General features: G+C 34.4%; 1 protein-coding gene across 7 annotated transcripts in view; it reads left to right on the top strand.

The window, feature by feature from the left end:
- Nucleotides 1–25,310, top strand: part of LOC141453027 (uncharacterized) — a 251,856-nt gene that overhangs the window by 124,007 nt on the left and 102,539 nt on the right. Inside the window, exons 1-2 of one of the 7 annotated variants that reach the window (XM_074125728.1) lie at nucleotides 19,026–20,447; nucleotides 23,378–23,454. The exons of 5 other annotated variants lie outside the window; for them this stretch is intronic. The gene's annotated coding sequence lies outside the window, so the exon portion shown is untranslated. Of the gene's footprint in view, nucleotides 1–19,025; nucleotides 20,448–23,377; nucleotides 23,455–25,310 lie in introns of those variants that run through there. One more of the 7 variants, XM_074125727.1, reaches the window with a different exon arrangement.

Below are 25,310 nucleotides of genomic sequence, written 5' to 3'. Positions count from 1 at the left end.
CCTAGCAAGAATGGACGAGTCCGAGATACCTAAGAAAACTCTGGATGAGATCTTGTTCCGAACTCGGAGAGCCGGTAGGCCGAGGCTGAGGTGGGCAGACGGTCATGAGGGCTGACGCTGGGAGCCTGTGGCGAGTCTCTGAGTGGAAGGCGGCAGCACAGGACAGAGCTGGTTGGCGGACGCTCATAGGGGAGGCCAGGACTCACCACGAGTTGTAGAGCCATCGAAGTAAGTAAGTAAGTAGGTTCCGGAAATATAACTTTTCTCAGTTTTTTTTTTAGAGATTCTTGAAAATGACGCCAATTTTTTCATGATTCAGGAAATAAGCTTGGAATTTCAGCAAATTTTTCCAGCCTCCTTAACTGTATGTTAGTACCAGACCGTCTGCTGAAATCAACTTTAGAGAGGGAGAGAACTTTACGCATCTCTTCTCCCAGATTGGTCGTCCTGGATTGAATTTCTCCTAGTTTAAAATGTTTGAAATAAAAGTTCTACATATGTTCCTGGTTTAAAGTAAAATCACAGGAGCCATTTTCCAATGTGAGCAATTAATTTATTAAAGTGATACTTTTGATTGAGGCATTTCGATCGCTAAGATCGATCTACTGAAAAGATCAAATCGTTGTATGAAGTTTCACATTTTCAATTTCCTAACCAGTTTTAAGAGAAAGTTATATAGCTTAATATCTCTGTGTTAGTTAGTTTCACAAGTTTAGAGAAAATCGTTGGAAAAACGAGATTTTAACAGGGCATTGTTTCATGGCGATCTGAGTTCCTTTTTGTCCTAGAATTATAACTTATATAACACGCAAACCATGTTTAATTTATTCTTTTCTTTTTTTTTCTTGAAGTGAAAAATCAGAGTGCAAAACTATTCATTCATAAATATGAATTTCCTTAAACAGAGGATGTGTCTCGCTATTTTAATGATTATGTCTGATAAAGAGTTTCATGAATAAAATGTAAATCAGGCACGACGAGATTTTTTTGCCACTCACTCGTCCACAGAATTGCTGGAACAGTGTACTTTAATGAGGTCCAATTCTCATTTTTTCCCGAGTGGAATTATCAAAAAATCTGGTCTGAAAACTGACACAACTTGTTCCAGAATTTATGTCTCAATCTCCTAATACTTACCGCTTTGTCTAAAAAGAAGTTCACATTCAAGAACTGTAGAGAAAAGTTTCCTCTATTACTGGCATAAGTAGCAATGTTATAGTGATAATAGTTATTGAGATATAGAAGGTTGAATTTTGGAGGTTTTGCAACTCCTTCAAATTTCAAACCTCTGTATCTCTCTTCCTATTGTTTCGATTTTAATGAATTCTTCACCCAATTCTAGGGAAAAGTTTCCTCAATAACCGGTATAAGTAGCAATGTTTTAGTAATAGTAGTTATCGAGATATATAAGGTTAAATTTTAGAGGTTTTGCAACTCCTTCAAATTTCAAACCTCTATATCTCTCTTCCTATTGTTTCGATTTCAATGAATTCTTCACCCAATTGTAGGGATAAGTTTCCTCTATTATCGGCATAAGTAGCTATGTTTTAGTAATAGTAGTTATCGAGATATATAAGGTTAAATTTTAGTGGTTTTGCAACTCCTAATAATTATCAATTTAGAAATAAAAATTTAAATCTCCAAACTTTATCTAATTTGCCTCCATTTATTTCAATTTATAATCCTTTTAGACTTCTTTCTATCCATAGTTTTCAGTGAAGGAAGAAGAAGTAAGGGTGCACAAAAGTAAGTGAATAACCTTATCACCCAGTTCATCTTAATGGATAAAGTTTGGGCTGAACTTTGTTTTACTTTTTTTTTCGGCACTAAAAAAAAGTAGTGTTGTGAAAGGGCTTAAGGATGAAAATCCTCAAGAGTAACAGTTGAACTTACAAACTTATGGTATATTATTTATGAATTAACCAGTGGGGAAGGTAGAATCTGACGACAAACTGCTCATTATACTCGCCGGATACCTGCTCCAAGGAACAGGATAACAGAGATAGAATGTGGACATCCCTAAAGTCAAGGCTGTGGTAAATCTTAACTTCACACCTATTTATTATGCTGTAAGATAATAGGTAAAGGGATTAAATAAAACGAGCTCCTGGACTGCTGTTCCTTTCTATTCGTAGCAAATTCCATAGCTTTAGCCAAGCCTAGGGTGACTGCGTCGAAAAATTGGCCAAATGGGCGCGCACCTTGCAGGAAGTAATCTTTCCTCTAGTTAACGAAGGTTTGGGAGGGTAATATGACGTCCCTAGTATGGAGGATGTTACCCTACCTTGGAGGTGGGAAGATGTTATTGTATGTATCCCAGAATGCTGGCTACTCTTTCTTCTAAAAGTTCCCAATATATCCTGGGGGAGAGAATGCCCATGGTTTGTATATTGATAGCAAAACAGTGCTGTCAGCAGAGTCCAACTTTTTAAAATTCGATTCCAGTTTCTCAAATTCCCTTCAAAAGCTCTGTTGCAACAACTCTCTTCTGGAGTAAATTTTGGTTTAAAAAAAAAAGGTTTGAAGCACAGTAATTAATGGGAACAGCACATTCATTTTCATGCAATTTCAAGAAAATTTGGAATACATTTTTCTAAAAATGTTGGGCATTTTCAATCTTCTTATTTTCTTGTATATTAAGGATTCGGGTAACACTTTCCATGTACCTTAATATTATTTAGGTAAGGTAAAACGTATTTCACATTCTACAGATTGGTATTCCTGAGGATCAGTTCAGATTTTAAAGACTCAGATGTGTGCCCATTTGTTCATGAATTTTAAGAGAAATAAAAATAGCTTTCAAAAATAAATAAAAAAAGTCATTGATCATGCATTTCTATCGATGGATGTGACATTTTAACGATTTTGTGTTGAAACATTTTACTTTTGATTCAAAATTAGCGAATAATTTTGTCCATCCCGAGATAATGGTGCAAATAGAGGAGTTCTGTAAATATTCAACATGGATGCTGGACTGTTTATCGCCATCCTTTTCAAACCCTGCGCCTGTTTGCTTTCCTTTTTCAAAGAGCTTTTTTTTTTTCAATTAGGACTTTCTGGTGACACGCTTTCAACTTCAGTTGAATTTTTTTGGCGATCGTGATTAATGGAAAAAAAATTCATTAAATCTAGGCTGCTAAATTATTTAAATCAGCTGTATTACTCTTGCCGGGTTTTTATAAATATTTGATGCAAAACAAAAAACAATTCTGCACTTATCCGTAATTAATTTTGAAAAATTACGGAAGTTAATAAAGAGCTTTTAAATGCTAATTACATATTTCTACCTTAATTTTAAATTCTATTTTAATTAAACCATTTCAACTTTAATTTTAAAGCAGAAATGGAAAGGTACTCTAAAGCTTGCAACTGGCAGAACTCTTGCATCTCATGCAAGTGTTTTCAGCTAAATTTAAGAGAGATCGAAATTCGACAGAATGAAGAGTAAGTAGCAAAGTGAGAATTGATAGTTACATCCGGTCGAAGGAAGTATTGTAAGATACTAAGTTTATTTAGTCTGAGATCATTCTGAGTTGCTTAATTTTAGAATATATATTTTTTTTAATTTATTTGTTAAGTTACGCCAGCGCTAGGTACACTATTAGTAACAATGACAATAACTGACACCACTAGAAACTCACTAATTGAGGGGGAGAAGTTACCCAGCGGTAACACTCCCTAAGTCGTCTCCAGGATTAGCTACTCTCTTCAGAAGAGGAGAAAATCGCGAGGCCACTGGCGTTTTAATCGTCTGGGAGGATGATCTGGAAGGTGATGAGATGATAAATGGCGGACAAGAGGATTGGAATGAGAGTGCAGTTCTGATGAAAACTTTTATAACGAGTCCGTGCAACCTGGACCTACAAACGGAATTTCCAAGTCTGTGTGGATAGTTAAGATTTGAAACGTAAAATGGAGTCTTAACAATAGTGCGGAGAATTTTAGAATGAAGAGATTTAATATAGTGAAGATTGGAACATTTCGTTGAACCCCACAGTTCAATACCGTACGTCCAGGCGGGATTTAGTATAGAAGTATAAATCAGTCGTTTGTTATTAAGTGAAAGTTTTGAACGTTGGTCTAGTAGTCTTTTAAGTAGTCGATAACGCCTGTCAACTTCAGTTCGTGTAAGCCGTGTGTGCGGGTTCCAAGACAGGCTTTTGTCTAAATAAAGCCCAAGATAACGGACAACATTGGCAGGAGGAATGGGAATTGAGTCATAGAAGATCGGAGGAAGAGTGATGCGGCGGAGAGTAAAAGTAATATTTTGAGATTTTGTTTCATTTAACTTGATTTTCCATTTTTTTGAACCATTCCTCAAGAGAAAAGAGATGAGTTTGAAAGTTTCTGTGTGAAGTTACCGGATCAATGTGAGGAGAAAGTATACTTTCTCGTATCATCTGCATAAGTTAGAAGGATAGTTTCAGGATGGATTGGTATGTCTGCTGTGTACATAACATATAGGATAGGTCCTAAGATGCTTCCTTGAGGAACACCCGCTTCAATACTATGTTTAGCTGAACACTATGTTACGATTTGAATTTGAAAATAACGTTCTGATAATTAGGACTTTAAGATGAGGAAGTATTATAGAATCAAACTTAATACTACTTGCCTAAAAATTAAAATGAGTTAGTAATAGATAACTTCTTTTTTAATTATTCTACAATAATCTAGAAGGCAATATAATTATTGGAAAAACTAATTTTGTAAAGGGATTTACTTATACCTGGACATTAGGGCGATTAATAACAGAATTGCTGACCATAAATTTGATATTTTATTGATGCCACAGGAAGGGACTGAAGGATCCTTAAGAATTTCGTACTACTTTTACCCAGGAGCTCCTTAAAGTTAGATAAACAACCAGGAAGTCTGATTTTCTAGTACCAGGCTGAAAGACCATAGTATTTACTTACCTCTTGAAAGGAGAGGGGCAAATATTGAGGTCTACGTAGTCAAATAATCTCCATGTTGATTGAAATTTATTAAACGCTAAAGAAGAGAGAGCCCGCAATCATTTCATTTGAAATTTTCAACTAAATATTTGATTTGCCAGAAGCGCATGGAGCTTTCATGAAACATAACGGAATTGAAGCTTTAGGGAAGTAGCTTGGTGACACTTTAATGGGTTCATTTCAATTGAAAGCTTGAAAATCTGTAAGTCATCTTCCCTAGGACTGCCTAGGTGGGGTACTTTGCGTGGCGATGAATTAAGTGGTTTCATTATCAAATACGGAAGAAGTTCTGTAGAAAAATAAAGTTGGGAGAAACGGAATTTCGCTTGAATACGGATGAAGGGAGGGGATTTTAATGGAGCATTTACGATTTTCTAAGGAATTTGGATTGAAAATTTGGATACGCAGATCAATCTTACTCGTAATCCAAATTCTAATAATCACGTCTTCTTTTTTCAGTTTCGACCGTCTGTTGAAGAGTCTTAAAAGAAGTTTACTTCAGCGGTTGGTTTCGAATCTTTTTTGCCTAATTAGTAGCGGATTAAGTCGGCGCCGTATTAGCTGTTTGGTATATAATACTTGATTGGAAGAACTTTGCTGCCTAAAAGAAAACTTTTAAGCACCTACTTGCGCTTATTTTTAGATCTCCACTTATGGAAACCATGTCTTTAAAATATTAAGATAGTTCTACAGAGAGAGAGAAAAAAAAAGAGAAAGCGTCAGACAGCATGATCAAGATTTCAGTGAAAAGATAGCTGTATCCGTCAGTTCTGAATATAATATTATCTGGATGCTCTTGAATATTTACTGCATAAATGGTGAATGAAAAGGAGTTCCCGAGGATGCAAAGCTTTGGCGGATGTACGCACGTGCAGGGAATATAGACTGGAGTAGAAAGTAGTACCATGATTCACATGTGAAAATATCAGTCAGAAAGATGTATGCAAGGACCAGGAAGATACTTCTTTTTTTTTTTCCTGCAGGGTGTATTGGTTTTGGGGGAAGTTCTTGAGTTTTAGTATTAGCCAGTAAAAGTTTTAGTGAGGGAAGAACGTAGACAATTTAGAATTCATGTCAAACTGAATTACTTTTACCTACATTTCACAAATACAAGTCTACGAGAATATTTATGTATTGTGAACAAACGTACTTCAAGTGTGCTTCAAATAAATAATTCGTGGAACTTTACTATAACTGCTTAATAAACATTCTCTTACAAAGTACAATTTTGTAAACAAAGTATGAGTTATTTAGAATGGAGTAAGTAAATACTTTTAGTGCTGTAATAAGTAACGTAGAAACTTTTCTTTTTCTGTTGAATGTTTTTAGATAGCAAATAAGTATTTTAAAAGTTCGAACGGTTGTACAAACAGACAAACAACAGCAATTTCCTGATAATAAGAGTTGTAGAGGGCGGCCGGCTAGAAATGGGTGATGTTGATTCTTTTAAAACTCGACAAATGTGCCAAATTTTCTATCTTTTAAATAGTATGTTACTTTATTCAACACTTTAGAAAAACTGAAGCTTCTCAAGGTTTTAATTAATATAATTTTGAAATCTGTAACGAAGATTTCAATGAGAATGTCTGTTGAGAGATGAATGTAAGTTACTACTGCAAGAATTATTTGTTATTATTTAGAGGGAAAAAGGTTTAATTTTAATAGATAACATTAAAAAGAGCGTCAACTACTAATTTTTCTAGTTCAGATAAACCCTTTAGGCAGGCGCACGCTTCTTAAGAGAGCTTGAAGTCCCTTCGGGATATCCCAGTTAACCAATGAACTTAAAATACAGCGAATTCCCGTACAGAATAAAAATAAGCCAAATGGAAATGTAAATTTTCTTAATGGAAAACTTGAATAAAAAAATTTAATTTATATTTTAAACTTGGGATGAGTTGGTATGTCTGAAGTGTAAATGGAGTCCTAACACCACCCTTCTCACATACGGAGACGACACCGCCTTACTGTCGTCTACTAATCATGATCCTGTAATAGCTCACAGAAATCTGCAATCTCGTCTCTCCTCCTTAGAACAGTGGTTCAAGAAATGGGCTATTAGAGCTTAATGAAACCAAGTCTCAAAACATCACCTTCTCTCTTCGACGCATTACTCTTCCTCCAGTCTTCTATAACCTAACACCTCTACCCAGTAGTGAACGTTGCCCTCTTTACTTAGACCCGCAGACTTTCTTGGACCCCCCCCCCCCCCCACACTAGACTTAAAAGAACAGAACTAAACAGACGCTATCGACTACTTAAAAGACTCTTAGACGACAGATCAAAACTCTCTCTGGACAACAAAAGACTAATTTATACTACTATTTTGAAACCCATCTGGGCGTATGGAATAGAGCTGTGGGGTTCAACCAAACGCTCCAATCTCCAAAGGATTCAATCGCTATAATCTAAAATACTTCGAACTATTGTACACGCTCCTTTTTATGTCTCCAACCTGACTATACACACTGACCTTAACTTTCTTTTTGTCACCCAAGTTGCTAAAACACGATACAGAAAACTCCATATAAATCCTCTAGGTCAAAATTTTTCTTCTAGAACACTTCCTGATAGCCCGATACAAGACGTCTTAAAAGACAGTGGCCTCGTGATCTCCTGTCTAGTGAAGAGAGTGACTAACCATATAATGTTTTGGAGTGTTACCACTGGGTAACTTCTCCACTCGTTACCTTATAATTTAATACTCTATTCTATCATTGTTACTTATAGCGCTAACGCGCTGATTGTAGCACAATAAACGCAAAAAAAAAAAAAAAATTAAAACTGCTAAGGAAAAATTAAGGAAATTCTAAAAAGTGGGTTGAACAGTGGGACTTCTTTTTTTCAAAGTGTCTGATAAAAGGGGTTTTTGTTAATTTAAGAATTGCAGTTACTAAAAGTCAAGAGAGTCTAAATAATTTTCTTTTTCTTATTTAATTTTTCAAAGTCTAGAACAATAAATTTTGCTTCAGAGAATTTTAAAGGTGTAAAAAACTTGAACTTTATTGTACCAATTTTTGTTTTGTAACTTCAATTCTCCAAGGAGATGAGTTGTTCAACAATCTTTCAAGTTATGTACGATGTAGTTGGTGGCTGTTGTGGAGTGTGTTAAAGAAGTTAGTTTATATAGAGCGTTGCTGTCAAGTATTATTATTTGATGAACTTTACTCTAACATAAATTTCAATATTATAAAACTCTGACTTACTTATGCGGGTAATAATTAATTATTTTACAACTTTTCTTACTTTTCTGTAAATTTTCTTTTGAAGGAAGTATTGTGGTTCCGTCAATTAGCTTCTCAGCTGCAACTGCACAATAATGCACAGCTGATCGCAATGTGGAAATAGTTGTTAGCGCTATCTTCTATAATAATTCTGAAAATGAACATTGTGCCAAAGTTAAATCCCTGGGGTAAGCATTGCTAACTGACTTAATGCCTAGGAATTTAGTACAGCAACATTATTCTCTCAACCTCTAGAGAGTCCATGAATAGCTAAACGACTTCCCGCAAGATCCTATTTAGTTTAAAGGAGAGAAAATCCAATTTTAAAATTATCTGTTTAGATAAACAGAGTTCTATCAACAAAGGATTGAGACTTTCATAAACAATTATCTCAGTTATCTGCATAATGATAATCAAACCTGTCTGCGAACAGGAATAGAACTTAGGGGATTCGCAATATCCACAGAATCCAAAAAAACACTCCCTCGAATCGCTATTGCTCCCTAAATTTTGTTTCTAAAACTATCTTTGCACTAGATCCCCTTTGTGATCCGAAGCTGCTAGATCCCGTTTTTTGTCAAGTTCCATACCATACATAGTCTTTTCATCACATCCTAACCCAATTAGATTTCCCACTTAAGGTAGGAGGAGCAACGTGATCTTTTGAATGTAGTATGTGCCAATGAACAGTATTGTAACGATCTTATTAGGGAATTTCACGACTGGGTGAAGTATCTCCCTCAATTATTTTATCATGTATTTGCTTCACTTGTTGCAGAAATTTATTGTGATAATAAATGAAGTATCAAATTTTCTTAAACTAAAAGAGAAATGCCTTCAAAGTGACCAATTAGTAAAACTTTAATCAAATAATAAGTATTTTTAAAGAGACTGCTTTGCATCCTTATTTGAAGGTTGTAAGAAGTAGTTGGTTTCTTCAAAAGCATTTAGCTGTTGGCTATATCATACTTCTAAAGAAGTCCCTTCAACAGTCTCGACAACTTTTTATCTCCATGGCAACACAGCTACTTACACTACATGACCTGGTAAGCACATAACTGAAAATGCTAAACTTTGAACGTAAAGATTTACCTGAACGGGGGCCCCTCTGTTTAAAGTACTGATGAAATTAGGGAGAATAGAAGAATTCTTAAAATTTGCCCATTTTACAAACATTATCTTCCTGTGCTTATCATCTTTGCCATTTCAATTTCCACTTGTGGAAAGGGATTGCCATCACACGAACTGTGAAAACTATGTAATGAGATACAAATCGTGTGGTTCATTAATATTTATTCATTCTTAAATTAGGTGAAAACACGAAACTCCAATTTCCCTTGATTAGTTATGATTGGAAATAGATGTTGGCTCTCATTTCAATAATATGAAAATTATTAAACAAAATTTTTGTAAATAAAGATGAAACAAAGAAAAAAAAATTATTGTCCCTTTAAAAATTCAATATTTTTCTCTAAAACCCCCGACACCGTACCGTTTCTTTTGGAGGGTGGCTTGCAGACAAGCTTTTGCCGCTCTGGTAGATTCATTTAATTCACCACCACGTCTCTGTTTGGCAATTATTTGGACAGCCTCCAAGGCTCTTCAGCCTGTAGGACCCTAAAGAAAGGAGCTGACACAGAGCGAAATTAAAAAAAAATTTTAATTTTATTTTTTAATCTACACTTCGCACTTTACCTTCTTTCACGTTGAATAACTGGTGATCAACTTTAATTATTTTTCTTAATTACAAAAGGTTTGTAAAAGAAACTATTTTTTTTTTCTTTCTAACTCCCAGATATCTTATCGGCCATTTCCTACATCTTCTTTCCTTAATGGAACAAATTAACTTTAGAAAAATCTGGTGCTTCTTTTTTAGTTTCAACGTTACAGTTAAACTTTTTTATGTTTTTACTGAAATTATAGAAATCTTAAACTTCACTCTAAAGTGACCTTTCTAAAAAAATTCACGGATCTGCATCAATAAAAACACCTATAGAAACTAAAACCGATACAGAGTAAGAGGAAATTTGTTCAAAATCATGTTTTAATATTGTAGAATATTGTTCATAGTTTTTGGGGTAACCATTGATCTAATAGGAAGAAAGATTATTGCCAATTTCAGTCATTATTACAAAGCTTTCAACCTATAGATTAGAGTCATCCTCAGATCTTGCTGACAATTATAGTTTTTTAACAGCAAAAGGTTAGTGTGTCTTCTAGTCTGGCCTTTTTTAGGTACTCGAAAGTCAGTTATATTATTCTAACAAAACCATAATGGATGGTTAACATATATGTCCTGGCTACATCTATCGACGAATAATCGATACTAGTAGACAGGAATAAATAGAAGCACTGAAGTAGTGAATTTAATTTGAAGCCAGAAATAATGGCGTTTCAGCAAAGGGAAGTCACTTTAGCCGTATGCAGCACTCAGTTGACAATCTACATACATACCACTGGATACATGATCTCCTATCTACTTTCCCTATAACAACATTAAGGCCACAGGACACACAATATCCTCCTGAATACTATTATCGTCAATACGAGTTCATTTCCTTAGTCAGTGGTGGTTTTAATCAAAAAAGGATATTATTGGTATTATTTTGGCTAACAGGAAAGATGGATAATAATCAATTTTTAAATTTCAGTTCCTCTATCATCCTAATCAGTCCCTTCTTCTTCTTCTTCTTTCTTCCATGGCGCTACAACCCAATGTGGGTCTCGGCCTCCTTCAACATTGTACGCCAGTCCTCTCTATTTTGCGCTGCCAATTTCCAATTTCTTACTCCCAGCAGGGACCTCGCATCATTAGCCACACCATCTATCCAACTCATTTTAGGCCTGCCTACTCTTCTCTTATCAAACAGCTGTGCCTCAAGCACTTTTTTAGGGGTTTCGTCTCCGCCCATTCGGACGACATGACCAGCCCATCTTAATAAATCGTACTAGGTCCATCTCATTATACAGTAGGCTTAGCTCCTGATTTGATCGCAGTCTCCACGACTCTCCCTCTTTTACAGGCCCGAAGATCCTTCTGAGAATCTTCCTTTCGAACCTTAGCAAACTTTGCTCATCACTTTTGGTAAGAGTCCAGCATTCCGAAGCATAGGTCAACACAGGACGGATAAGTGTCTTGTATATCCTTATCTTGGAAGTGCGTGATATGAGCCTACTACTCATATATTTATGTAAACCAAAAAAACACCTATTAGCCGCAACAATTCTTCTTTTTATTTCGGATTGCATGTTATTGTTGCGATCTACCTGGCTTCCAAGATACACAAAACTATCCACTCCTTCAAAAGTGTGTCCTGCTACTGTAATTTGATTAAGTAGCTCAGTCTCGGTACACATATATTTTGTTTTTTCTTCATTAACTCTCAGTCCTATATCACGAGCAGCTTTCTCCAAACTTATGAATGCTTCTTTGACTGCACTGAGGGATCTACCTATCAAATCTATATCATCTGCGTACGTAAGTAGTTGTACGCTTTTATTGAAAACAGTGCCTTCAAGCTGGATTTTTGCTCTGCGCACTGCTCCGTCCAGTGCAAGATTGAATAAGAGACATGCCTTGTCGGACTCCTCGCTCAGTATAGAACTGCTCAGAGAGGTGCCCCTGTGCACGCACCACACACTGCACATCCTGCAAAGTCATTTTTATCAGTCGTATAAGTTTATGAGGCACACCCATCTCAATCAAGCTGTCATACAATGCTGGTCTGAGAACACTGTCATACGCTGCTTCAAAATCTATAAAGAGATGTATCAGTCCCTTCCCCTACCATCCTAATCAGTCCTCGCTCTAGTTTTTCATGTAGCGTCTCCCATTGCTCTTCATCTCGGAGGTGCACTGTTCTTTTTTTACCCCTAGTCTAATCTCTGGATTCTAAATACTTCTTTGGCCCCGGTTGTTCCTCTTAAATCTTAATTCTTTTTTTGCCACGCTTGTACTTCATTTTGTTGGCTAAACCAGCGATTTGATTCCTTTTATCTCAACCTGGGATTAAGATTAAGATCAATATTATTGTAGGGCTTTAAACATGTACTATTGTTGTTTCTTTTGTACTTTTTTGTCTGAATCATCTCTCTCTGGCTTTACATTCATTTCTTCAAAATATCATTACAATTATTCTCATTTATCTATATTTTAAGATGCTGAAGATTTCCATTATATTGTCTAATTAGGTTTCCTAAATCCATATATATTTTTATGTAAATTTCACTATTTTACAGAATTTCAAAGAACCCAGTACTAATGCATTTTCAAATTAATATTTTTTTGTAATGTTTATTATGTTATCAATTTTGTATTCTGACCTCTTGTTTTGGTGGTAACTTGAAAGCAATAGAAATTTATTATTTATTATTATTATTTCATCTTAACCTGTTCCACGCCAATGGCAGGTCTTACGTCCAGACAGGGGACTAATGGTGGTCCCTAATTATTTTAAACTAATTTTCGGACCCTATCTTTCCAAGTAGGACAGAATATAATGGTGAATTTCGTTAAGTCCTTTTGTAATTTATTTTCAAAACAGTTGACATCAAATTATTTCTGTATTATTTATATAATTCTAGTTTAAAAACAAAAAATACTTGTTTACGTAAATAGAAATTGCGAACTGCAAAAGCCGTTGGGAAAATAGAGAAAAAGCATAATCCACAGAATGGAGCTCGCAGTTTTGGTATTTTCATTCTCATTTACGTCATTTCCGCCGAGAGCTGCTATTTAGCCTTTCTCTTTATCTGGTATTCATGCCTTCAAACTACTACTGTGAATTAAATTAGTTATTCACCGGAAAAACCATTCTATTTCTATTCCAATGCTAACTTAAGCTTTCAAATTCAACTGGATTAAATTATACTCGTATCTGGCTGGTATTTCTAGCCGCTTCCTGGGTTATTCGTGCTGAATTAGGGCTTATCATTTGGCTGATAAATCTATCCTTATCTTTCATCATTCATTGCGAAGCTGCCTTATCGGAAGAGCTTCTAATAAAAGAACATGAGCCCATGTTTTAGGCTAGGAAAAGGTCACATGTTTTCAAAAAACAGCAATAATATAGATAGAGTTTTAAAAAAAATACTTTTTTTTTATACCTGACCTTACCTCAAAATATCGGAAACATATTAAATCTTCATTTTCATCGCCATAATCAAAGATTTAGTCATAAGGACCTCCTTACTTTTTCTATTTGGTATTGCGATCTGAATATTAAAATCCATACAATAATCCTACAAATCAAAATTTTGTCAAATGAATGTGGATTGTATAAAATCAACTAATATTGAATTAAAAACAGGTAAAAATAACTTAAATGATTGGACTCTGGGTTGAACTTTAACCGAAATAACTTAAATGATTGGACTCTGGGTTGAACTTTAACCGAAATAACTTAAATGATTGGACTCTGGGTTGAACTTTAACCGAAATAACTTAAATGATTGGACTCTGGGTTGAACTTTAACCGAAATAACTTAAATGATTGGACTCTGGGTTGAACTTTAACCGAAATAACTTAAATGATTGGACTCTGGGTTGAACTTTAACCGAAATAACTTAAATGATTGGACTCTGGGTTGAACTTTAACCGAAATAACTTAAATGATTGGACTCTGGGTTGAACTTTAACCGAAATAACTTAAATGATTGGACTCTGGGTTGAACTTTAACCGAAATAACTTAAATGATTGGACTCTGGGTTGAACTTTAACCGAAATAACTTAAATGATTGGACTCTGGGTTGAACTTTAACCGAAATAACTTAAATGATTGGACTCTGGGTTGAACTTTAACCGAAATAACTTAAATGATTGGACTCTGGGTTGAACTTTAACCGAAATAACTTAAATGATTGGACTCTGGGTTGAACTTTAACCGAAATAACTTAAATGATTGGACTCTGGGTTGAACTTTAACCGAAATAACTTAAATGATTGGACTCTGGGTTGAACTTTAACCGAAATAACTTAAATGATTGGACTCTGGGTTGAACTTTAACCGAAATAACTTAAATGATTGGACTCTGGGTTGAACTTTAACCGAAATAACTTAAATGATTGGACTCTGGGTTGAACTTTAACCGAAATAACTTAAATGATTGGACTCTGGGTTGAACTTTAACCGAAATAACTTAAATGATTGGACTCTGGGTTGAACATTAACCGAAATAACTTAAATGATTGGACTCTGGGTTGAACTTTAACCGAAATAACTTAAATGATTGGACTCTGGGTTGAACTTTAACCGAAATAACTTAAATGATTGGACTCTGGGTTGAACTTTAACCGAAATAACTTAAATGATTGGACTCTGGGTTGAACTTTAACCGAAATAACTTAAATGATTGGACTCTGGGTTGAACTTTAACCGAAATAACTTAAATGATTGGACTCTGGGTTGAACTTTAACCGAAATAACTTAAATGATTGGACTCTGGGTTGAACTTTAACCGAAATAACTTAAATGATTGGACTCTGGGTTGAACTTTAACCGAAATAACTTAAATGATTGGACTCTGGGTTGAACTTTAACCGAAATAACTTAAATGATTGGACTCTGGGTTGAACTTTAACCGAAATAACTTAAATGATTGGACTCTGGGTTGAACTTTAACCGAAATAACTTAAATGATTGGACTCTGGGTTGAACTTTAACCGAAATAACTTAAATGATTGGACTCTGGGTTGAACTTTAACCGAAATAACTTAAATGATTGGACTCTGGGTTGAACTTTAACCGAAATAACTTAAATGATTGGACTCTGGGTTGAACTTTAACCGAAATAACTTAAATGATTGGACTCTGGGTTGAACTTTAACCGAAATAACTTAAATGATTGGACTCTGGGTTGAACTTTAACCGAAATAACTTAAATGATTGGACTCTGGGTTGAACTTTAACCGAAATAACTTAAATGATTGGACTCTGGGTTGAACTTTAACCGAAATAACTTAAATGATTGGACTCTGGGTTGAACTTTAACCGAAATAACTTAAATGATTGGACTCTGGGTTGAACTTTAACCGAAATAACTTAAATGATTGGACTCTGGGTTGAACTTTAACCGAAATAACTTAAATGATTGGACTCTGGGTTGAACTTTAACCGAAATAACTTAAATGATTGGACTCTGGGTTGAACTTTAACCGAAATAACTTAAATGATTGGACTCTGGGTTGAACTTTAACCGAAATAACTTAAATGATTGGACTCTGGGTTGAACTTTAACCGAAATAACTTAAATGATTGGACTCTGGGTTGAACTTTAACCGAAATAACTTAAATGATTGGACTCTGGGTTGAACTTTAACCGAAATAACTTAAATGATTGGACTCTGGGTTGAACTTTAACCGAAATAACTTAAATGATTGGACTCTGGGTTGAACTTTAACCGAAATAACTTAAATGATTGGACTCTGGGTTGAACTTTAACCGAAATAACTTAAATGATTGGACTCTGGGTTGAACTTTAACCGAAATAACTTAAAATGACAACTTGATAATTTATTATAGCTATACAGAGACTTAAAATTTATTTTCTCGCATATGATGAGTAAGTGGAAAGATAATAATTACTGGGAAAAGCATTTGAAAAACCTCTTTGAAAGAAAAATTAGTGGGTTAGTCTTCACAGCAGATTCTATTTTACTCTTGCATTAAAGGCAAAAATAATGTAAATTATAGTAATGATTGATTACTTACAGTTAATAAAAGTTATTAAAATACATATTTTGTGCGTTGAGCTCATAAAGAGAGTTGATTTTCCCGCTACGGTGAATTGAGTTTACCCGGTTCGCCCGGTCCGCCGGTGTAACTCCCATTAGCACGCCCGCCTATCTACCTACAAACAGCTTTACAGGGATAGTGGAAATATGATAACATTCAAAATTATCTAAACTTCTCGCCCATCGTCTTTGTTTTCATTTATTATTATATTTCATGATAATTATTTCTAATTTAAGGAAGAACTGTAAAGCCATGAATGAGCTGATATCGATTTTCTGTGAAGCGCAATTAATGTTTAAACAATATTAAGGCATTTTAAATTATGGATCAGCTGTGCATGGCCTACAGCGTTTTCTATCTAAAATAATAGTACTGTAGAGCTGTTAGTTATTAACCTGGTTAAATCTCTCTAATATCCCTTTAATAATAATAATTCCTATGCAACATACATTGTGTGGTTGTTAATATTATGAATTGGTTTAAACAATAACAGCTTTACAGTTGGATTTTATTTTACAGCCATTCCGCGACTAGACTACTCACCCAGACATCCTAGACAAGTACTAGGGAGAGCCGGCAATCAACAGTAACCAGGTGCTAATGCATATCTTCACCAGAAGATACGTAATTTAAAGCGTCTTCTTTAAATTTTAGTTAAATCTACTGTAAAGAGTTTTTGGGCCAAAATCTCAAAAATATATTTCCCCCCCCAAAAATGTTAAATTAATTTTCTTGTAAAGTTTTCCACCCATTCTTAAGTTTCTTCACTCTAAAGTTGGAATCTCTTAATACTTAGTTTTCAACAAGTTAACTGTGATTGGAGGGGAGAGCCTCTAAGTTCATGTGACAATGAGAATGAAAAGTCTTTGCAAAGTTCGCGGCATTCTTGTTCCATCAAGAAGCAGTCCTTTCTTCTAACTGAACTCTTCGTACTTACACAACATATTACCTGCTTAAAATTTTATTTTATGTAAAATTTACTCGTATAATAATTTGCGCTTCATCGTATCACTTATTAACGCTTGAGAACTTTCACAATTTGTAAATTCATGATAACCAATAATTTGTTATTATATTAATATTTTTAAATAAATTTCAAAAAGCTCTTACAAGGACTTTCTGTTATTAAAATTCTCTAAGTTCTATGTTACACATTTCTTCATATTTGGTATTTAAGTCCCAATTCATATTAAAAAGCAAAGAAGCAGGCATAGTACTAGGATTGCTTGATTCTCTTTAATTCTATCATTTATTCTTCTTATGTATTCTTTTCCGCTGAGACATAAGAACAATCACGGAGAAGGTAGAACATCATCCGAAGCTAATTATTACAATCTTCTACTCGCTCCCAAGTTGGGCCGATTTTGAAGATTTCCAACTTGATTGGGGCGACACAGAATCACATTTTAACCTGAGTAACAAAACAACAATAAATACTGAAGTTTTATTTATTAAATTCAAATAGAATTTTTGTTTTAATAAATGTAAATTTATTGTAAAGTCGATTTTCTTGTTGAATATTCAATAAGTTTTTCAGAAACTAAGAAAAAAAAAATGGTAAAGAAATATTACAAGGAGATAAAGGTGTGCAAACGATCTCTTTCGTTTTTCCATCTGAAGGGTTTTTCAACATGTATGAGGGCGAATGGCGAGGAAGAGGGAAGAGGGAACACTTTCCAATCAATCAAAGGGCAAGTAGGTGGCAAACAAAGTTATAAATAAACCAAGTAAGTGATCTTTTTTTCCCTTTTTTTTAAACTGAAAAGAAAAAGGAGGTATCATAACTAAAAGGAAATGTGATAAACACTTTTCTTGGTATGCAAATCGTTGCGTTTATATAGGTTATGTGTCTGCAAATAAATTGTTTTATTCAAACAATGCAAAAAGTGGATTTTTTACCAATCTGGGGTGTGTCTCATAAATCCAGGGTTTCCCCCATAAGATTTTTGAGAAAAATCGTTCAATTAAAAGTACCTTAAAAAGAAAAAAATCTATTATAATAGTGTTGCAGTTTAATCATTGAAGTTGTTGATTGAACTGTTAACTTAAAAAAGGTGTCATACTTCTAAGAATGTAATCTATTGAAACTGCATCTTCTAATCTAATTAGAAATGTAATGCAGTCCAAGTACATTATATAAAAGTGGGAATAAATGGAGAAATATGATTTCAAAACGTGGCTTTTCGCGGCTAAAGTAGAAGAAAAGATTCATAAAAGAGTCCACTCTAGTTGTATAACATTTAGCACTGAGATATAGCAGTTATCACTAACCAAAAACACTTCTTTTGTCCGAAGTAACAAAAATTTCCTTCGTTTTCTTTGAAATGAATCCGCAGAAAATGGTGCTTTCCAGTTGTAACGTTTAAAAATGGTCTGAATAGCCGTTTTCTTTTCTTCAAAACACTATTTTTCTGGACAGACAGAAGTGATAGTTTTCAGATTTTCTTAGTTCTTCGCAATGAGTGAAAAGAAAAGAAAAAAGATCTACTCTATTTGTAACATTTATTATCGTCCTCTGTAAGCCTTACCTCAAAACATTCCTTTTCTGGCAAACAAACCGATAGACACTATGTTTTCTTTTAATTAATATAGAAAAAAAGGTCTCTCTTAGCTAAAACATTTAGTAATCGCCTGAAAAGCCATTTTCCCTACCCCCAAAACACTTTATTTTGGCTTAAACTAGCTTATAGTTCCTAGATTTTTCTTAGTTTTTCGAAATGAATGTAAAGTAACTGGTCTACACTAATTGTAATTCAGCACTGGCCTCATTTACGTTTGTCATCACCACAAAACACCTTTTTTTCTCGCCAAAATAGTTGATAGTTTCCAAGTTTTCCTTTGATTTTTCTCAACGGCGTGTTTCAGTAATAGTTCTACGGCAGTTCTAACTTTTAGAAATGATCTGAATAGCCGTTGTGATTACCACAAAACACCTTTTTTTCTCGCCAAAATAGTTGATAGTTTCCAAGTTTTCCTTTGATTTTTCTCAACGGCGTGTTTCAGTAATAGTTCTACGGCAGTTCTAACTTTTAGAAATGATCTGAATAGCCGTTGTGATTACCACAAAACACCTTTTTTCTTGCCAAAATAGTTGATAGTTCCTAAGTTTTCCTTTGATTTTTCTCAACGGCGTGTTTCAGTAATAGTTCTACGGCAGTTCTAACTTTTAGAAATGATCTGAATAGCCGTTGTGATTACCACAAAACACCTTTTTTTCTCGCCAAAATAGTTGATAGTTTCCAAGTTTTCCTTTGATTTTTCTCAACGGCGTGTTTCAGTAATAGTTCTACGGCAGTTCTAACTTTTAGAAATGATCTGAATAGCCGTTGTGATTACCACAAAACACCTTTTTTCTTGCCAAAATAGTTGATAGTTCCTAAGTTTTCCTTTGATTTTTGCAACTTGTGTTAGAGTAATAAGTGTCCGTTAGTTCTAACTTTTAGAAATGATCTGAGTAGCCGTTTTCTTTACTCCAAAACATCTTTTTTTCAGGCCAAACTTATTTTTTTCTCCATTTTTTAAAATGAATATTAAGAAAAGGGTCTTCTCAAGTTGTTACATCTAGCACTGGCCCCTATTTATCTCTATGTAAGTCAAAAGGTGTTCAATTTCTTTTTAAAAATCAAGTTTTAAGCAATTCTTTAAACGGAAGTACTTTTTATTCAGTGGATTCTTCATTTTCTCAAAAATAAATCCTTGGCTTTTTCTGTAAACTTTGTATTATCATTACGTCCACATTTATTTATTACTTTTAACATTTTTGAACAAAAATCATGTTCAGGTGTTTAAATTTCTGTTTACACAATGTGTAATGATGAAGCATTAAATGTGGCAGAAATATTCTGAATTTGAATGATATTTTTAATAGTTAGAATCTTGGAGAAACTGCGATAACTGTAGTAAGTTAATAGTTAGAATCTTGGAGAAACTGCGATAACTGTAGTAAGTTAATAGTTAGAATCTTGGAGAAACTGCGATAACTGTAGTAAGAAGTGAGCCTTGTGTCGGCTCAGGCCAGAGTTTTTATCTTATTTTAAAGATGGCTAGAGTTCTTCTAGATGCTGCCTATATAGACAAGTTGTGGTTAAAGGCAAAGAAATCAGGACAAGATGCTGAGCAATAAGTGAATAGTTATTAAAATGTAAACTGATGAAAGATTTAGCTTGAGTTATTACTTTGAGATGGTCTCATAGAATTAATTCATTCTTAGTCCGGAACAGTGATATTACAAGACTCTGCAAAGATTATTGCCTTAGGTTTTCTTTATTAATTTACCTCGCCTCCATTTTGTAATAATTTTTTTCTTTTGTTATTGTTATTTAATGAAAACTGTCTTGTAAATATTAAATTTAATAAAATTAAATTAAATTTCATTTTATGTTAGGGAATCACTTTTAAGTTAGTAGGTTGCTTGTATCCTTTTACACTGGACTAAAATGGAGAGATTTTAGCTTCAAATACAAAATGAATAGTGTGGTAGGATATGTGCCAGCTGCCAATAAGATGCGGACATCGGTTAGTTCTCCTTGGTGAGTTTTTTTTTATCGACACTTATGTTTTGTTTACCTAGATTCCAAACCAGTGTTCTGATTGTAAGCATGTAGCCTGTCTATCCCTTGATAGGCTATCTATTCATTCCCAAGATATCCAGGCCCCCTTTAAGCACATTTGTCGATGCAATGTAAAAGAAAAGAAAAAGAAAATTAAAGAAAACGCTGCTTTTAAAAGTGATTTTTTAATAAAATGAATAAGTAAATTAATTAAATAAAAAATCCGGACGTAGACACTCCCGTAAAGATGCTTCTAGGACTAGATTGGCGGTGCAGAAGGGACTCACTCTCTGATCAATAAGTCTTTTCTAAAGCCCATTCAAGGTTTATCTGTTTTCTCCACTCAATAAGGGTTTTACAAACTGCCCTTCAGTTTAGCGGATGTAAATTATTTCTTTTTTTAAATTAAATTTCTGTTCGAATTGCTCTGTCCTATTCAAATTAATTTCTCTTTTTAGAAATCCATATTTCTTTGTTTAATTCACGGAAATGAGTATTTCATTGGGTGTTTAAACAGCAAATATAGCTATAAAAATTTGTCTATGTTTCGAAGAGTATTAATATTCTGAATAAATTATTTAAATTATATCCGCGGTGGATCTCAAAAGACGTGGGCAGCTTTCGAGTTCCATTCTCTTAACTTTGGCGGCAATAATTTTCCGTAATGTACGTACGTCTTGACAAAACACTAAAATCTCTCAATGGTGATGGCGTAGTCTTTTTGGCCATCTAGAATGGAATTTACAGTGTATATGGTGTGTTGGGGGAATATTAGTGCTCTACGACCTTCACAGATCTATTGCGCACTCACAACGGTGCTGGCGCGATTAACCTCCAAGTCAAGTACACTGGGAAAGCTTAGTCAGAATCTGGGAGCATTTTACTGAGGGCATATCCTTCTGCAACCAACTGGTAACTGTCCGAGGAACCTAAATCTCCTTTAGACAACAGTTTCAAGTGAAATAAGATTTCTTTTAACGGAATCAGCAGGTGCTGCTGCGTTGCAAAACTCATGTTTCTTCAGATGTTCCGTGAGCAGGCGGGGCTGAGACAAGCCTCAAATATCTGCCGGTTATAATTGCCCAGACAGATCTATGCCTGCTCCATCAGTTTCGGGAGTTCTTTCCAGTGCTTACTTCTTAAGTATTCTATGATCTCACTAAAGAGTTCAAGTCCCGCATTGAAGCGGCTTTTTCAAAAGCCCGCTGATTCATTCTTCATACCACAAAAAGAAGGGATAACTTTATATCCTTTTCCCAGGCCATTGAGTTTCTAATGCATTCCATAACCCTTTTTGAGCTAACACATGAATTGAATACTTTAATGACCACCTGGTAGTCACCTGAAAATATCAATCTAAAAACAAAGAGGATATCGAAAAAGATTACTTTTTCGTGTTCCTAATATATCCTGTCAAGGTTAAGATCGACTCAGCTTTCCTAATACTTCAATTTCCACCCGAAAAATGCTGGAAAATTTGCCTGGTCCAATTTCCCTAAGCTATTCTTTTGATTTAAATATATTACATTGTTACTTTTCTAAAATGACACCAGCTATTTAGTGAAACACGAATTTTCATTAGTATTTTGATTCAAAACAAATTAAAGTGAATTTAAATACTTCTGTTTTTACAGGACAAACGAAAGAAAACGGAGAACAGTAACTGAGAAACAGAGAACGCTAAAAGAGTGAGAAAGAGAAAGAGAGCTGAGAATCTAATTCTGAGACCTATTAATTATGTATAAGGCGATTGGTATAATTTCCCTTTGACTTGTAAGGCGTCATTGTCAAGAAGTCATCCACTCTCACTAAGTGGGAAATATTTTGCAATGGCACTTCTCTCACTGTACAGGAAACAGTATGGGTCGTTTTATCATTTCCTTTATTGCAGCATCTTTTATTCGTCAGCTTGTTTACTTCCGTTCTTTTTCCTTTATATCTCTCACATAATAATATAAAATTAACAAGCTGGTAAATTGCAAATAAGCGCTAGCAGTGTATAATGGGGCTTTCAAGTATCAAGTAATTTTAGTATTCTTTATTAAATAAATAAATAAATAAATAAAGATTATTTTGGCACTGGCTTTCGCCATACAGCCAGCATCGTCTAGGTGCTTATCACTAGAATATCACTCACTCTCCATTCTTACTTATAAATACATTCGCTTCACACATTCATCCCTCTACTATATACAACTATTTACATATACTACAACTAATAGATGGATCAGTACTCTATATTCCTGCCATCCTTATAGCTTAACCGAAATTAAAATCACGTAATCCTTCTCTAATCATTTTCTTGCATTCATTCTATAACTTTTAAATATATTCATATTTCATTGCCAGCTCTGCTATAGACTTAAGCACATATATGTTGGTGGAGAATATTATGCCTTCGTAACGAAATGGTGCATCTAAATGTAGATCCTGTGTAGATACGATCCGCACACCGCGTGGTTCGCTCTCAGCCTGCTTATTGTCGTAACAACCCATTTATTAGTGACAGTTCCCCTTAAACCATGTTTGTTTAGGTAACTGATCTGCCATAGTTTTATAGAAGCTTCCTTTATTACCATTACTCTTTGTTTTTATAAAGCCTTAAAACCATTAATTTCCGGCTTTAACCGGAAATACTTCCTTTGAGCAGGGCGTGTCCTCCAGATGGACAAAGTAGAAAGTTTGTTACCCTGAACGAAGTAGATCGGCACCTACATTTTCCTTCTGAGGCGTACTATAGATTTAATGGTACGAAATAGTATATCTTTCTAGAACTTTATAATATTAATTTAATATATTATATGTATTCACTTGATATATGTATAAAAAATCAATCTAATTGTTATTTCTTTTAGCGAACCGCAAATTTTGGAAAGTATATTATAATGTTTCTTTCACTCTCTTTATAGAATATGTATCTGAAATTCGGAGTACAAAGACAACGTCATGAATTAGGATTTCGAGAAGAGTAGCAGCAGAAACACTGGTGAGTTTCTCTACAAATCTTTTATAATGGAAACTGAAACCATAAATCTGAAGTAGCTTTCAGTAGTATCCATACATGGGTATGTAGACAGCAGCAGAATCATACATTTTACTTGAAAAGTCTATTTTGTAGCCCAAACTATTGTATATTATTCTAATTTAAAAAAACAGAATTTACTAGGATGGTAACTGCACTTACGAGTTTTTAATTGGCTTGTGCTGAATCCTGCTGTTATTCAGTTCCACATCAGCTCTGACTTGTTAATAAATCAACTGCCACAGCTCTTACTACCACCGCGACTGTAGGTTGGAGTAGCATAGGATGAGGAGAGAGAAAAAAATAGGTTAAGAAGTAACTAATCCAATGATAGATTCCCCAGCAGGAAGCTGGGTCTAGATCTAGAAATTTGGGAGGATTGGTAAGTCGAGGAGTTTTTTTTTTGCTCTTTTAAATGGCCGCTCTTTGCGAAAGTTTTGGATTCAGCGAAGAAGAAGAATAACGGCCGTGCAAAACTCTGTAGGAAACATCAGGATATTTTGGTGGTATGTAGATAGCATTAACTCATTCTATTTCAAGATAGTTCAGGAAATTCTTTAAGAGACCCTCATCCTTAAAGGCAGATTTCTTCCAACCGTAGATTTACTCAGCTGTTACATAATTCTTTTTCTTCATCAGTGACAAGGATCAGAATCCCTCTAATCTGAAAAGAAATGAGTGGCATTTTGAAGGCTATTCTATTTAATGCTCTTTTCCAAGAATTAGATGCCTACAATCCGCCACGTTCTTTATAACTTACTGGAGAGAAATACAGCCTCTCTGAATCTTTCCAGTTACTTTTAATTTGGAGAAGTTTACTTTAGGCTGTTGATTGGGGAAAAGCAAGGAGTGTTTTGTTGGACAGATCAGCCACATTCTTTATAACTTATTGAGGGAAATACAGTCTGGAGAAAAGATAGTGCAGAGAGTACATTCTCCTGAGGCGATGATATTAATTGAATGGGGTTAAACATTTTTGAAACACATAGAAGTAAAGGTCGACTTTAGGGATTGGGCAACAGGAAGGAAAGATGTCCATGTGCTTGCTAAGCAGTCCTGGAGGGTGCTGCACATCTTTAAATGTAAATTACAATACCAAAAAGTAACTTGAGGAAAATGAAATCTATTCCAGTCTAAATAAATCTAATTTCTTGACAGTATCTTTGGAATGATCGTTATTGTCAAGTTTGGATATCTTTTTTTTAACAAAAACCTACGAATGAATCGGTATTGGTTATAAAATAACTCGCTCACCATCTCCCAGTAGCATGAAGATAATAGTTTGATGACGCTGCAATGATTTAGTTAGTTTTATTAGTAGTATAAATATAAATTTACAAAGACTTTGTTGAAACCAAACTACAGTAGGAAAACAAAAGCCGGCTTTCTTTATAAATTTATAGTTCAGATTTACTATGCATCCTGCAATTTTCCCTTTTTTCTTGCTCTCAATGTTCTGTATCTTTTTGTTTTTCTTTACCAGCATAAAGATATGTACTACTTTATCTCATGTTTCTACTCTTGTTTTTCCTCTGATGTTAGCCGTGAATAAAAAATTATATTTTCTGTTTTCTCCTTTTACTTCCAGACATTAAAATCTTTTTCTTTACCAGCATCTTGTTTTTTTCGTTGTTATGGAAACTAGAAAATAATTATTATGAGTACCGTCGCCAAACTTCCCTTTTTCTGCTGTTGTTCTCAATGTTTTTCTGAAAAGCGGTGAATTTATGTTGTAAATTTTAGGTGCCTGCGTTACTGATTCACTATAATAAAAGAACTTTTTGAAGAGTAGCGTGATGAACGCCCCATAAAATCGAAAG

This window comes from Rhodnius prolixus, unplaced genomic scaffold (assembly GCF_049639745.1).
Source record: "Rhodnius prolixus isolate KJV_2025 unplaced genomic scaffold, Rpr scaffold_3, whole genome shotgun sequence".
Lineage (NCBI taxonomy): Eukaryota > Metazoa > Arthropoda > Insecta > Hemiptera > Reduviidae > Rhodnius > Rhodnius prolixus.
This window is presented reverse-complemented; position numbering and strand designations above follow the sequence as displayed.